Source organism: Oryza sativa, chromosome 12 (assembly GCF_034140825.1).
Source record: "Oryza sativa Japonica Group chromosome 12, ASM3414082v1".
In the NCBI taxonomy this organism is placed as follows: domain Eukaryota; kingdom Viridiplantae; phylum Streptophyta; class Magnoliopsida; order Poales; family Poaceae; genus Oryza; species Oryza sativa.
The window spans coordinates 8,083,230-8,093,416 of record NC_089046.1 but is presented as its reverse complement, the minus strand read 5'-3'; positions in this window follow the sequence as shown (position 1 = coordinate 8,093,416).

Genomic DNA, 10,187 nt, shown 5'->3' with positions numbered 1-10,187 from the left:
TTATCAGCAACATTAGACCTAATGAAGTTGAAGGCTAGTAGTGGATGGTCAGACGAGTTTTACAGAACTTTTGGGAATACTGAAGGACATGCTTCCTTACTTAGGAGAACACATTGCCCGAGACGACATATTGCATATTGTACCACAAGCAATACGCGGACTTAGATGCTTGTCCTGTCTGCAAGGCTTCTCGATACAAGCGAAAGAAGAGCGCAGGCGAGGGAAAGAAGTTAAAGCGGGGTGGTCCGGCGAAGGTTGTGTGGTATCTACCAATCATTGATCGTTTCAAGAGAATATTTGCCAACCCCAATGAAGCAAAGTTAGTACGTTGGCATGCCACAGAGAGAAGGAATGACGGTTTGCTAAGACACCCTGCGGATTCGATTCAATGGAGGAATATCGATCGAAAGCACAAAGACTTTGCTGCCGACCCCAGAAACATGAGGATATGTTTGTGTACAGATGGCATGAATCCTTTCAGAGACATGAGTAGTTCTCACAGCACTTGGCCAGTTCTCATTGCGAACTTTAACCTCCCGCCATGGTTGTGCTTAAAAGAAAATATATTATGTTGTGCTTGTTAATCCAAGGTCCGAGACAACCCGGCAATGACATCGATGTGTTCTTGGAGCCTGTTATCGATGACCTTGAGATTCTGTGGAAAGAGAGTGTGGAAACTTGGGATGCATATGGTCAGGAGAATTTCACACTACGAGTTCTATTATTCTGCACCATTAATGATTATCCCGCGCTGGGTAATCTTTCTGGACAAACCGTGAAAGGAAAGAAGGCATGCTCTGACTGTATGGAACATACACGCAGTAGGTGGCTGAAGAAATCAAGAAAAATGGTTTACATGGGTCATAGGAGATGGCTCCCCCTACGGCACGTCTTTAGAAGAAAGAAGAAAATTTTCAATGGTAAGAAAGAACTTGGGTCTGCCCCTGCAGATTTGTCTAGAGATCAGGTACACGATATGGTGAAGGACATTACTAATGAGTTTGGGAAGAAAAGAAAACGTAGCAAGGAGGACAAGAAGAGGATGTGGAAGAAAAAATCCATATTTTGGCGGCTACCTTATTGGGAAGATCTTGAGGTCCGTCATTGCATTGATCTGATGCACGTAGAGAAGAATGTGTGCGATAGCTTGCTGGGGCTATTGTTGAATATGCCTGGCAAGACAAAGGATGGGTTGAATGTGCGTCTCGATCTACAGGAGATGAACATTCGCAGTGAACTTCAGCCTGTTACAGATGAGAAGACGGGAAGAGTGTACCTCCCACCAGCTTGCCACACATTGTCGAAGGATGAGAAGATCGCAATGCTATCATGTCTGGCAGATATTAAAGTTCCTTCGGGCTATTGCACGAGAATAAGTAAGTACATTAAATTGGAGGATCTTAAGCTGGTTGGAATGAAGTCTCACGATTACCACGTGCTAATCACACAGATCTTGCCAGTTGCTATAAGAGGCATTCTACCACCACAAGTCCGTCACACGATCCAACGGCTTTGTGCCTTCTTCAATGCAATCGGTCAGAAGATTATAGATCCAGAAGACCTAGATGGGTTGCAGGCCGATATTGTCAGTACCCTGTGTCACTTGGAGATGTATTTTCCACTAGTTTTCTTCGATATCATGGTTCATCTCACTGTTCACCTACTGAAGCAAACAAAAATATGTGGGCCAGCTTTTATGAGAGAAATGTGGCCATTCGAGAGGTACATGGGAATTCTGAAGTCCTACGTTCGGAACAGAGCAAAACCAGAGGGGAGCATCATTGAAGGTTACACGACCGAGGAAGCCATTGAGTTTTGTATCGATTACATGGCCGAGACTGATCCTATCGAAGTTCCTACGTCTCGCCACGAAGGAAGGTTGGCAGGTGTCGGCACAACTGACAGAAAAAGAATTGTTCCCGATCAAGCTTCCTACGCGCAGGCTCATTTTGCAGTGCTGCAACATATGGCTGAAGTAACCCCATACTTTGAGGAGCATTTAGCGAAGGTCCGACAGGACAATATTGGTCCATCAGATATTTTGATCAACAGAGAACATGGTGCTCGCTTCAACGAATGGTTCAAGGATCGTGTAGCACGGTCGACCGATGGCCCAAGTGAGATATTACAAAGGTTGGCAAGGGGTCCATCTTGGGATGTTGACACATGGCAAGGGTACGATATCAATGGATACACATTTTACACCGTCACACAAGATGAGAAAAGCACAGTGCAAAACAGTGGAGTCCGTATAGATGCATATCAGGATCAGGTTGGATCGAGCACATACTATGGCCGCATAGAGCAGATATGGGAGCTGCACTATCTGAACTTCAAAGTCCCTTTGTTTCGTTGCAGTTGGGTGAATATCCGCACAGGTGTCATGGTCGACAAGGAAGGCTTCACATTAGTGGACCTGGCCAAGGTTGGATACGCAGACGAACCATTCGTACTAGCGAAGCAGGTCGAACAGATTTTCTACATAAAAGACCCCGCAAAAAAGAAGATGCACGTCGTTAGGGATGGCAAGCGAAGAATTGTGGGGGTGGACAACGTTGTCGATGAAGAAGAATACAACAAGAATCTTCATGTCAGACCTCAGATCGACCTTGACGATGATCCCGAAGACGAAGTGGCTTACGTTTGTTTAGACCATTCGGAAGGCATATCACTGTGAATGATGTATTTAATTTGTATTGGAGCCTTAATGAATGAATTGCATATGTTTCATGCCATTCCAGTTAAAACTCTTTGAAGAAATGGATTTGTTAATTATGTGGTTTTAAAAAATTAATAGGAATTTTAAACTATATGTCAGAGAGCCAATTGTTAATTATATGATTTTAAAAAATTAATAGGAATTTTAAACTATATGTGAGAAAGGCAATTGTCAATTATATGATTTTAAAAAATTAATAGGAATTTTGAACTATGTAAATAAGACATTTGTTAATTATATGTGATAAATCAAATGTAATAGCAATTTTAAATCGGGCAGAAGATAATTATAAATGATTTTTATAACTTAAAAATATTTTAATAAGTCATCTGTGACGGGCTTTAGTACTATGCCCGATAGAGATTATTACATCTCTATCGGGCTTAGTTCTAATGCCCGTCACGGATAGGTATCATCCGTATCGGGTAGATTACTAACGCCCGTCACGGATAAGTGTCATCCGCATCGGGCATAATAGTCTGCCTGATAGAGATGAGGATTGACTAGGGTTTATTTAGTCAATCCTCATCCACGGGTCCTTATCCACCGCCGACGCCGCCTCTCACTCTCTCACACTCTCACTCTCTCAGATCCACCGCCGCCGCCACCTCGTCCTCCTCCACCACCGCTGACGCCGCCTCCTCCTCCTCCAAGTCCGTGTCCTCCACGCCCAAGACCGCCACCGCCGGCTTCCTCTCCGCCTAGTCCTCAAGACCGCTACCTCCTCGTCCTCAACGCTGTCGCCTCCTCCTCTCTCGAAGATCCGGCCTCACCAACCACGGCCGTCCCACATCCTCCTCTCCAGATCTATGCCCAGTGGCCGTCGACCTCGTGCTAGCCGCCACGTCGACCTCCTCCACGCCGCTGCCTCCCTCTATCGATTGCCGACCGCCGCCGTTGTGCAAGACCGCCGTCCCCGAGGCCGGGGCCACTCAAGATCCGGCCTCCCCAACGGCCACCACCTCCCTCCACGCCGTCCCCGAGCCCGGCGCCGCCCAAGACCGCCGTCCCCGAGCCCGGCGCCTCCCTCCACGCCGTCCCCGAGCCCGGTGCCGCCCAAGACCGCCGTCCCCGAGCCCACGTCAACCTCCTCACCGAGCCCGCCACCGTGCAAGGTAGGTACTCCTCACCGATGATGATGCATAATGTGATGATTTGTTGTGTACATGTTATATGTGATGATTTGATGATTCGATGATAATGTTTAAATTCGATAATGTGATAGTGCAATTATTTGTTGATTCAATGTTTAGATGCTAATGTCTACATATGATGACTTGTGCTAGTGATGAATTTTTGTATGGCTGTGATGACTTGTGCATTTTTATATGTGTTAGCTAGTGATGAATTTTTATATGGCTGTGATGACTTGTGCATTTTTATATGTGTTAGCTAATAATGAATTTTTATATGGCTGTGATGACATGTGCATTTTTATATGTGTTAGCTAGTGATGAATTTTTATATGGCTGTGATACTTGTGCATTTTTATATGTGTTACCTAGTGGTGAATTTTTATATGGCTGTGATGACTTGTGCATTTCTATATGTGTTAGCTAGTGATAAATTTTTATATGGCTGTGATGGATGAATTTGTGAATTTGGGGGAGAATGGGATGTTGGGAAAATTGTTTAGATGTGGGCTGTGATGATGAAATATTGTGGGCTATGATGGATGAATGGCCAGTGATGATTGCTCAAGAACATACCATTTTTGGGATATTTTGGGTCCAATGGGATGGATGAATTGATGTGGGCTGTGATGGTTGAATTATTTTGGGGGAATTGTGAGTTTTTGTATGTTTTTTATGGCTGTTTTGTATCTACACTTGTTCATTTTATTTGGGGGGGAGTGGCAGTATGGGATGTTTTGCAAAATGGATGCATTGTTGGGCCGGCCTCACTCTTGTTCTTGTTTAGGTTTAAATGTGGGTTTCTACACTTGTTTCTTTTTTGCATAAGGACAGACCCTCTACACTTATTCTTAATTTCTTTTGGGGGTGGGGCAGTTGCAAATGATGATAATTGAAGCATAATTTCTGAGCAAAACTGAGGCCAAACTTATTATATGTCATGACTTGTGTTTTTTTAGGTACAAGAATAATATTAAATGGGTCATAGGAAATGGGATGGATATGCATAGAAATCTGTTATTAAATGAAGTTACTGAAATTATGGCATTTAGGAGAATACGAAGTGTCCTGGTTGCCAAATCTGGTTTGGTCAGGTTACTGCCTGCACGGTACCGACCAAGACAAATTGGTAAACAGAACATTTCGTTCAAATACAACATTTCTAGAAATCTAGGAGTTTGCTGATGATTACGTTAGAGATAAGTCTAGAAATCTTGGATAGGAAGGGTTTTGGTTGCCTGTGTGTTCTATCTGCATTCGCCTCGTCAGCAGATATGTAGCATCCATATTCCTTAGGGTCGGAGCAGACGGGATCTCGACCTCGACATCCATATCCCACTAGAACTTGCTACCGTTGCCACTATCTTATGTTAGTGACATTGATAGCGCGTTCGAGTGGGATACTGATGTCGAGGTCGAGTTCCCGGCTGCTCCGGCCCTATTGACCATGGATGCTATGGTTCCATCGACGAGGCGAACGCAGGTAGGAGATAGAGGTATATCAAACCATAAGAGAATGTGTATAGATGCAATTTTGTGTTTAAAAAGTACTTTCTCCCCGTACAACAGTGACATAGGACATGTCGCAGCAAGGCGAACCGATGTCGATGACCACTACTGGGACTACATCGAGCCAGAATCCTAGGACCCATAATAAGATTACTAAGGAAGTCTACACCATAACAGAGGTGGACGATGTTGGATATCCGACGGCTCCGACGAAAGCTGTCAAAAAGTTCCCTACGATATGCGGAGTCCTAGGGAGGCGGAACTTCACTATTCTGAAGGACCACATCGATCTGGTCCCTCAAGAAGAAAAAGAAGAGGCCTGGAGGTAGTTCAAGGAAAGCTTCTGATACCCTACAGAGGCCGAGGCAGGACTGAAGCGGCAGGCTATCCGCAAGATGGGGAATTGTTGGAAAAATTTCAAGACAACGCTGGACACGGAGTACGTCCTCAACCCCGCCCAGCCAGAACCATTTGGGAAATACCCATTCATCACCCAACCCGTGTGGGATGAGTTCCATGCCGCCAAATAAACGAAAGAGTCTCGAGAAAAAAGCCAGACCTACCGTGATCTGCAGGCAAGGAACCTTCACCCGCACCGGCTTGGCACCGGAGGCTACACGGGGAAACAGGCAGAATGGGACAACGAGGATGAAGCTGCAGCGGAATCTAACACCCCGCAAGTGCTTGCTGATATCCCGGTCCAGCGGGCAAGGAACTGGGCAAGGGCAAGGGTGAAGAAGAATAGTGACGGAACTCTTTCGTTTCCAAATCCCGAAGATCAAGCGGTGTACCAGAAAATCGTAAATTGAACACATAGAATAAGTTTCATTATGTTGTATCTTGTTCTTCGTCTAACGCGTCCTAACTGTACCCCAGGTCGAACTGAATGCTGAGAGACAGGCCTCCCAAGAGGTATGCTCACAAAAACGCGAGGATGACATCCGCACGAAAGCGTTGGGAAATGAAGAACACCGTGGACAAACTAAGGGCATTGGCTCCAATGTTCCATGGAAGTTTGGGTTTTTCCAATACGCGTGGCAGTACAAGAAGCACAAGCTTTCCAAGGCACAGAAAGCTGCACGCATTAAGGCCCAACTTCGGGAGGAGCTTAAAGAAGAGCTTAGAGAAGAGCTCACTGCCGAGCTGTTAGATATGGAGGCTCGGATGGAGGCACGCATCAGGGATAGGTCGACCGATGCCACTCCCGGTCCCATAGTACAAGTGAGCCCCACGCAGAGGCGTAGCAGCTGCGCATCAACTGAGGCTCCGACAGAACAGCCTGAAGGCCCCGCCGCGGTGGACCACATAACGGTAAAAACAACTTAATAACGCATATATTATATTAGCACCACAATACATTGCAACATATACTAAGGACACTAATGAATCTATCGCAGGAACGCATATATTATATTAGCACCACAATACATTGCAACATATACTAAGGACACTAATGAATCTATCGCAGGAACCCACATCGTGTACCCTAGTCGTTAGGGTGACACCAGGATTTGCAATTCCTGCCGCAGAGGGTCAAGCTTTCAAGCCTACCCCGGAGACCCGAGTGCATGGGGCGCAGCAGCAAGCCGGCAATGCCAAAGTTCAGGTGGACTTAGTGAAGCCCGATTGGGTTGGCTACACTATCCCACACCCACCTAATGACGAGATTCTGACCCTTGGGGCTGCACGTGGGACCTTTATTCAATGGCCCAAGCACAACATTGAGATCAATATAACTCCAAGGCCAGCGCCAAGTTCTCGTCCGCCGCCGACGCATCCCCATCAAACTGTTGTATCTCTCCCTCCTGCCGTTGAACAAAGAGATGAAGATCTCCAATTACAGTATGATACTGATTTTTGGGACGACGGTATGGAGGTTGACAGCAGGCCGCACCTCCCCCCTTCTGCGAAAAGGAGCAAGAGGGCGAAATCTTCTCCACCCAAGCTTGACACACGCAGAAAAGCTGCTGGAACGGGGAGAGGAAAAATAAAGGTGCCATTAGCCCCAAAGAAGCTTGATCTTGGCAAGGCACCAGTAGCTCCTCCAAAGCCTCCAGCAGAATTCACATTGGGCATGCCATTGGTCGGAGACGATGCCTTATTCAAGATGGGCCCTGCATGCAAGGAGTTGCACAGGTACTACAGGGAGAAGTCCAATGCAAGGAGGAAGAATAGAGAGACCTCCATGTTGGGCCAGCACGATGGTCAGCCGTTCCTCGGGCCTACTGCCTTCATCGCCGTAGACTTCAAAGATCTATGGGACCTCTATAGGGTGCGAGCGATCGACACCAACCTCCTTAAGTGCTACTCCTTGTAAGTATTTCTTGGTACGCGATATGGTAGCGACTGTCCATAAATTACGCTTACCCTGACTCATGTCTTGCTTGTAGGTTAACCTGGAAGCATGTCCATCGTAAAGCACCCCATATTGCCTTACTCGATCCAGCTGTCGTCAACGTGACAACGCTGAAAAATGATCGAGCAAACATGGTGACCTATATCAAGGACTGCTTATTTGCCCGTCAAGACAAGGACTTCATTATGTGCGCCTACAATCAACAGTAAGCGTGTACCGTACTTATACTCAAATACTCAACGCGTACAACTGTAGTATGTAACTGGCAATTTAATAATTTCGCAGGCGACATTGGATTCTTCTGGTAATAACGCCGAAGTGGAGTTTGGTACACTACCTTAACTCCAATATCAAGCCAGAAATATACGATTGGTCGGCCATCGAATCTTCCTTGAACGAGGCATGGGACCAATACGTGGCAAGAGGCGGGAGGCATAAGGATGGGCATCCCAAACTCGGTCACAAGAAAGACTTCCCAATATGTCAACAAGTTAGCAACCAGTGTGGGTTCCATGTCTGCCATAACATGAGGAGCTTCGCAGACAAGGTGACATTGCTCGACCCTAAGGTGTGTAATTCAATTGTTTATATACACATAGGACGACAAATTTACAAGTATGTAGACTAACTTGGCGCCGAACATGCAGGAATTTATTTCAAGGATTCCAGAAATCAACTTCGAAATCATTAGAGAGGAGATAGCACAATTCATACTAGATGATATCTTGTCACCGAAAGGGATGTTTAGAGTGAAGTCCTAGGTAGCTCGTCTCAGAATGGCAGAACATTTGCAATGCATATGCGACAAACATTTGATTTTTGTAAATATTCTTTGTAATACAATTATATTCTTTAGAGTAAAGTCCTAGGTAGCTCGTCTCTGTATATACTTGCATTTCTAGTTACATATAAAATTGTTCCAATTTATAACTTATTTTTGCAGGTTTTGATGCATGTCGGCGGTTTGGAGAGAAAAATGGATGTGAATGACATATATGTGAATGGGTTGTGGATGTGAATGTATATGTGCTTGATTTTGTGAATTGACTGTGCTGTGATGGAATATGAATGTGAATTGGCTGATGTGATGCTGGTAATGGGTCTATATGAAATGGCTGTGATGGAATATGTGAATTGATGCTGGGAATGGGGTTGCTGGGAATGGGACTATGTATATATATATGCTTCTGTCATTTTTGCAGCGGGCATGGCTAGCAAAGGTCTGAGGCTAGCCAAAAAGACAAATTTTATTTTTTTTTTGGTTCTAAACTCATCCCTGACGGGCATTTAGCTAATGCCCGAAAGAGATAACTCATCCGTGACGGGCTATAGAGTCCAGCCCGTTAGAGATTAGTCATCCGTGACGGGCTTTTAGAATACACCCGATAGAGATAAGTCGTCCGAACCGGGACTAGTTTGACTCAACACGTGGCGTCAAACCTATCAGTGACGGGCTCTGGCTAAATGCCCGATGGAGATGACTACTCATCCGTCACGGGCTTAGTGGTGTGCCCGATTGAGATTAGTCATCCGTGACAGGCTTCTTACTACGCTGGTTTGACTGGTCATACTCATCTGTGACGGGCTTTGTTTTCGGCCCGATTGAGATAACATCCATCCGTGACGGGCTTTTGCCCGATTGAGATTTTTCCTCACATCAGTGACCTTTGCCCATTGACGGGGGCCTTACCCGATAGTGATGATGCTTTCAGCCCGTCACAGATAAGCGATCCTGTTCTAGTGTATGGGCTTCACAATTTATTTTTTTTGAAAAGTATGTCATGTTTATTTTGTAGTCGTATTCGAATGCTAACCATGGTTATTTTGAGCTACGATCGACGAGCCAAATTTTCCACTTCTTCCAGATTAAATAAGACCTTGGAACGTCGTGACAATGAATGAAGAAAATTAAAACTAAATTTAAAGAGGTTGGTGTCAAATCCATATTAGGGACTCATAATATATTATATATTCCATAAAAAACTCTGAACTTTAGTTAATGAAATGTTATATATTATATATTTCAAGTTTTTCTTTCTTTTTAGTTTTCTGAACTCTGTACTGAACATGTGGTAATTTGCATTTTGTTAATGAAATGGGGAGCTTACGCTCTCTTTCTCAAAAAAAATCCATAAAAAACTATAAAAAAATTCGAGCACAATTTGAAGCTTGAAATCAAATGCCTAAAACTGTGGTTTGGATCGGACTAACTTTTATTGCCAATGTTTTACGTTGAACTATCTTTATCTAATATTTTTACTTCGGACTAGATAAATCTACCTTTATTACAGTTTGAACCACAACAACTCTTTTCTCAAGCACATCAACAGCCTCAAGCGCACTTACATCCACATGCTGGCAATCTCTCACACTTGTGTTCAATCTACTTCTTTACCAGAGACGAAGTTGTATGTGGCTAAAAGAAAATAGAGTTAGGATGTGTTTAGTTCCACGCCAAAATTGAAAGTTT